The 6,604-nt window shown below is 45.9% G+C and overlaps 1 long non-coding RNA gene across 1 annotated transcript; it reads left to right on the plus strand.

Annotated features, from left to right (window-relative positions):
* Positions 1 to 1,317: 1,317 nt before the first annotated feature.
* On the plus strand, positions 1,318 to 6,230 carry LOC119952293. The gene is made up of 2 exons (XR_005457819.1): positions 1,318 to 1,393; positions 6,161 to 6,230. It is a non-coding gene; the product is annotated as an uncharacterized LOC119952293 (long non-coding RNA).
* Positions 6,231 to 6,604: the final 374 nt, after the last annotated feature.

Here is a 6,604-nt window from a genome sequence, read left to right on the forward strand (position 1 = left end):
ACTGAACCAGGGTTGATCCCCTGGCTTGGTGGTAATGGTAGAGTGGGGGATATGCCGGGCCATGAAGTTACAGATTGTCGTTGAATACAATTCTGATGCTGATGGCCCAGAGTGTCTCATGGATGTCTTGAGTTGCTAGATCTGTTCGAAGTCTATTCCATTTAGCACAGTGGTAGTGCCACACAACATGTTGGAGGGTATCCTCAATGTGAAGACGAGACTTTGTCTCCAGAAGGACTGTGCGGTGATCACTTCTACTGATACTGTCATGGACAGATGCATCTGAGGCAGGCAGATTGGTGAGGATAAGGTCAAGTATGTTTTTCCCTCTTGTTGGTTCCCTCACACCTGCTGCGGTCCCAGTCCAGCAGCTATGTCCTTTAGGACCTGGCCAGCTCGACCTGTGGTGGTACCGGGGCTGGTTTAGCACAAGGCTAAATCGCTGGCTTTTAAAGCAGACCAAGGCAGGCCAGCAGCACGGTTCAATTCCTGTACCAGCCTCTCCGAACAGGCGCCGGAATGTGGCGACTAGGGGCTTTTCGCAGTAACTTCATTGAAGCCTACTTGTGACAATAAGCGATTTTCATTTCATTTTACTACCGAGTCACTCTTGGTGATAGACAGTGAAGTCCCCCACCCAGAGTATATTTTGCACTCTTGCCACCCTCAGTGCTTCCTGAGTACATGGAGGAGTACTGATTCACCAGCTGATGGTGGCCGGTACGTGGTAATCAGCAGGACGTTTCCTTGCCCACCTGAAGCCATAAGACTTCATGTGGTCCAGAGTCAATGTTGAGGACTTCCTGGGCAACTCCCTCCCGACTGTATACCACTGTGCTGCCACCTTTGCTGGGTCTGTCCTGCCAGTGAGACAAGACGTAGCCAGGAATGGTGATGGTGGTGCCTGGGACATTGTGAGATATGATAAAAAGACTTTGTAGGGTTGACAGGGCTGGTTTTGCCATTGTTGTTTCCGGTACCTGGTTCGATGCCGGGTGGTCCGTCCAGTTTCATTCCTTTTTTGTTTTTTCGGCGCGGTTGAATACAACTTGCTCGGCCATTTAAGAGTCAACCACATTACTGTGGATCAGAAGTCACATGTAGGCCAGACCAGGTAGGCCAGACCAGGTAAGGATGGCAGATTTCCTTCCCGAAAGGACATTAGTGAACCAGATGGGTTTTAATGACAATCGACAATGATTTCATGGTCATCGTTACACTTTTAATTCCAGATATTTTAGTGAGTTTAAATTCCATCACCAGGTGGGATTCGAAGTTGGGTCCCCAGATCATTATCCTGGGTCTCTGGATTACTAGTCCAGTGAAAATACCACGATGCCACCGCCTCCATATTGCTGTAATAACCCTTGTATCTGGACAATGAGCCAAAGAGGTGAGTTGACTTCAGTCTAAAATTGTGACTTTATTGCTGATCAAAATAAGCATCAGCAATGCAAGAATACAGAAGCACACAAGTAATTAATTATACTAAACACAGTGGCACAGTGGTTAGCACTGTTACCTCATAGGGACCTGGGTTCAATTCCGGCCTTAGATCACTGTCTGTGGAGTTTGCACTTTCTCTCCATGTCTGCGTGGGTTTCCTCCGGGTGCTCCGGTTTCTGGCCATAATCTAAAGATGTGTAGGTTAGGTGGATTGGCCATGCTAAATAAAATTACGCCTTAGTGCCCATAGATGTGGTTAGGTGAGTGGGGATGGGGCGGGGGGAGGGGCGGGTTTAGTGGGCCTAGGTAGGGTGCTCTTTCAGAGGGTCAATGCAGACTCGATGGGCCAAATCGCCTTCTTCTGCACTGTAGGGATTCTAAGCATTAAAGGTACAGAGGAGAATTAGTGTTAGCGCGTAGAAGTCTAAGCGCTCGCACTAATCTCTAGCTAAATCACCCAAAGTCACCCACCTGCTGTTGGTGGGTGCCTGGTTGGTGGGGCCCGGGGGGGGTGATCCGCGGTCGCTGCGTGGAACAGCAAGTTGGTGACTTTGGGACGCGAGGCTGCAGACAGCGGGGCCCCGATAGCTTGTCGGAGCGTCCCGCAGCGCAGGCCTGAGGGGGATCAGGGTCAGCGGAGGACGGGGGTGGCGCGTGCCACGAGGTCCAGGGGGATGCTGCGTGGCCGGGGCGTATGCGCGGGGGTTCAGGTCGGCGACCTCCAGGGAGGTTGCAAGGGTCCGTGCCTCAGCTAGGCTGAGGGCGTTCTTCTCCAGCAATCGTTGGCAGATAGAGGAGGATTGCATGCCGGCAACATAAGCGTCTCTAATTAAAGGTTCCATGTGCTCAGTCGCAGAAACTTGGGGACAGGTGCACATTCTCCCGAGAGCTGTGAGGGCCTGGTAGAATTCGTCGAGGGACTCACCAGGGAACTGCTATCTAGTCGTCAGGAGATGCCGTGCGTATACTTCATTGACCGGCCGGAGAAAGTGTCCTTTCAGGATATCTATGGCCGCATCATAATCACTTTCGTCCTCAATCATTGAATATGCCGCCATGCCCACGCACGAGTGGAGGATATGGAGTTTCTGCTCCTTGGTGGGCTTGCTGGCTGCAGTTGTCAGGTAACTGTTGAAACACGCCTGCCAATGTTTAAAAATTGCAGGCGCATTTGCAACATGCGGGCTGGTGCGGAGGCAGTCAGGCTTGATGCGTAGCTCCATTCCAAACTTCTAGCTAATTAAATTGATGTACCATCAATTGGACGCGAGACACGATGAAGATCCAAACTGTGGCTTTAATCAGCTAGTTGTTAGCCTGGTGGTCGACTACAGAGAAAGGCCAACCGCCTCGGAGGCGGGGTCTACTTGCCTCTCGACCAATTGGTGAGCAGTCACATGACTAGTCCCAGCCAATCAGACGAGAGGCACATGACCAGCCAGAGCCAATGGGAGACCAATGCTCTGCACCAATGGCAGTGCTCCCACTCATATCGCCACACTGTACATGTAAAGATAATGCTTCTCTATGCTCTGCAACTAGGCCTGACCACACTAACAGCCCTGAGCTTTAGTTCCATCCCTGTCCTCCTCGCCGTCTCTCCACCAAGTGAGGGGGGAGGGCCTTCGGCGTCACTCTTATATGTCCCCATGCTGCCCCCTGGTGGTGCTTCCCCTGGTGGTGCTTCCATTTCCCATCAGCCCCTTATGTACATACTCAAGCGAGGATCATTACAAAGCCTTAACTCCATTTCTGATTAAAATTCTGGTGTATCTCCTGCTTACATTTACTCAATATCCCTGCATCCACCGCACTCCACAGTTCAATAGATTCAGGACCCTTCGAGAGAAGTAATTTCTCCTCATCTGTTTTAAATATGCTACCCCTTATCCTAAAACTATGACCTCTCATTCTAAATTGCTCCAAAAGAGGAAACATCCACTCTACATGTGCTTTGTCAATACCTTTTATCATCTGATATACCTCAATTAGATCTCCATTCATTCTTCAAAACTCTAAAGAGTGCAGGCCTAAACGGCTCAATCTCTCTTCATAAGACACACTGGAATCAATCTAGTAAACCTCCTCTGAACTAACTCTAATGCAACTACATCCCTCCTCAAGTAAGGGGACAAAAACTGTATAGTTCACGCGCTGTTCACGCCGGCAGCGACCAGGTGTGGTTGGCGCCGGCGTGAACCCGTCGGATTGGGCAGGCCGCTCGGCCCATCTGGGCCGGAGAATCGCCGCTCGACCGTTAGAAAAGGCGAGCGGCGAATCTCCGAGCGGCCTCTCGTGAAACGCGGCACGCTGTTTTGGAGGGGGGGGGGGAGGTGGGAGAATCGCGTGCGGGTGCCAGGGGGGCGTGGTGGGAATTGCCCGGCACTCCCGCGATTCTCCCACCCGGCGTGGGGGTTGGAGAATTGCGTCCAATATGTTTCCTTTCTATTTTTTTGACCAAAATGGAGAAACTCACACTTATCCACAGTAAACTCCATCTGTCAAATTTAGGCCCACTCATCTAACATAACCATGTCAATTTTTTAATTTCTTACTTCCTCATTGCAATTTACTATCCCACCTATTTTAGTGTTGTCTGTAAATTCGCCAAAAGAGCTTTCTATCCCTACATCCAAGTCATTAATATAGGTTGTAAATAGTTGGGGCCCAAGGACCAAACCCTGTGACACCCAGCTAGTTACATCTTGCCAACCAGAAAAATACCCATTTATCCCAACTCTGCCTTCTGTCAGTTAGCCAGTCTTCTATCTAAGTTAATGAATTACTTCTTAGCCCTTGTGTGGCACCTTATCAAATGCTTTTGGAAGTCCAAACATACGTCATCTACATTATCGATTTGGCTTGTTACGTCTTCAAAGAACTCTAGCAAATTAGGAGAACAAGATTTACTCTGAATAAAACCATGCTCACTCTGATGGATCTGTTATTAATGTCCAGAGATGCCTACTCTTCAACTCTACTCATCTGATGTTCAAGCACAACATATTGCAACATTGCCACAGTCAGTCTTGAGTTGTAATAATAATAGAATAAACAACAAATGATGGACAACTACATTCTCATCATTCTTGCTATACTTCTGAATGCCAATGATGTGTTGCAGCAGAATCCAATATATGAAGGAGTATTGAAAGAAAATTGTACTGGCAATTTATCTGATTGATTGTTGTATATTGGAGGCAACTAACTTTAAAACAGTAAGGCAGAAGTTCAAGAAAAATATTCAAAAGCTGACTATCAATCCATCAAAAGGTTCAGCCTTTGTAACAGGTGTAACTTTGAAGTGAAACTTTAAAATGCATGTGTTACGTTATTGCATGTTTACCGTCACAGGAAGAAATCAATAATCCAAGAGAATATACATATTTCCTTTTCCTGTTAAAAAAAGATCCTTTACTCCAAGCAAAACCCAGAAAGGTTCAAACACTTTTAACAACATTAAATGCATTTTGATGTTATGGTGCTGGTTTCAGGAGGGCCTCTTGGTGCGCCATCTCTCACTTGCATTTTAATCCGGTAGAGTGCTTAAATAGGTGCCACAGGCTAATGTAGAGTCAATCAAATTATCATCACTGCTCCATTGGACAGTTTATACTTATAGCTGTAGTCATTCATGAGTATGATTGTCCACATATGAAACTCCGTGTTACTCGTCATGACTTCTTTGGGTTCTTGTATGGCTGATGGGCCCAATCCTCGAGCTGCATCTTCGACCTCACACTTGGCAGATGGTAGATTCATTAATTATTTGGGGTCTTTAAGAAATTAACTGAGTATATTACTAGAAAATAGAATGATTTTTAAAGAAAATACCTAGTCTACAAAAATATAGTCACTGTTCTAGATAATGAGTGAACTGTTGAACTCTAAGGTCATGTCTGCAAGATACAGACAATGTTTCAATGAATGTTCCATGTAAATTCTACCTAAAGAAACTTAATATGAATAAGCCATTGTATTGAAAAGGTATTTAACAAAAATGCAAAGAACAAGTAACTATAGCAAGATTGGTAGCTATGATGCAAAGACTTTAGCCATGAGAAACTGCATGGAGATATTAGATTATGCCAGGGGGACATTAATTAATCATATATTCATAGAATCATTTACAGTGCAGAAGGAGGCCATTCGGCCCATTGAGTCTGCACCAGCCCTTGGAAAGGGCATACCACTTAAGACCACGCCTCCACACTATATCCATAACCCAGTAATCCCGCCCAACCTTTTTGGATACAAAGGGCAATTTATCATGGCCAATCCACCTAACCTGCACATCTTTGTACTGTGGGAGGAAACTGGAGCACCGGGAGGAAATCCACGCAGACACAGGGAGAACGTGCAGACTTCGCACAGACAGTGACCCAGGCCAGGAATCCAACCTTGAGTAAATGACTAATGTTTAATTACCTAATCACCTTTTTAGTGGTTGATACCTCTTTGAACAAATGAGGAAGCCTCAGCTGAGAATTAGAACCAATGAAAAATAAACAAGGGACTAAACTGTAGATAAGGATTTCCTTAAGAGTAAGATTGTATAATCAATTGTTCTGTCCTGAATTCTTGCTTTCCGGAATTCTTGAAGCATCTGTTAAATTAATTTTGTTTTAAAGTAATTTCTTTATATTTTTCTTATGTTAATGTTTTAACGCTTTTTGCAATGTCCTGACAAGTTTATGGATTATTTTGCTCTAAGGTTTGATTCAGATCTTATGCAATTGTACTAAAGTGAATACCTGGCAATAAAGTCGTATTTTGGACACCGCCAATCAACCAGACTATTGACCCTTATTTGGAAGATAAATAAGAGATCCTACAGCAGGCATTGGGATTGGTCCTTGGACTCTAGATCATGGCTATTCCTTTCTCAGGCTCATTTTCCACGCCTCCTCTTGTCATCGGGTGTCCTCAAACAATTGTGTCCCTTCAACTAGAAGGTTCCTCCAATTAGGTCTCTTCTGAACTAGGATCCCCCAGACATTGACATCAAAGTTGCATGTTTTAAGGTGTGCCTTCAGGGTGTCTTTGAAGTTACTCCTTTGTCCTCTTCGTGTTCGAAAGCCTTCATTGAGCTGGTCAAATAGGCTTTGCTTGGTAATCATAACTCTGACATCCTAATCATATGCCCAGCCTAGCAGAG

Source organism: Scyliorhinus canicula, chromosome 17, assembly GCF_902713615.1.
Source record: "Scyliorhinus canicula chromosome 17, sScyCan1.1, whole genome shotgun sequence".
NCBI classification, from domain to species: domain Eukaryota; kingdom Metazoa; phylum Chordata; class Chondrichthyes; order Carcharhiniformes; family Scyliorhinidae; genus Scyliorhinus; species Scyliorhinus canicula.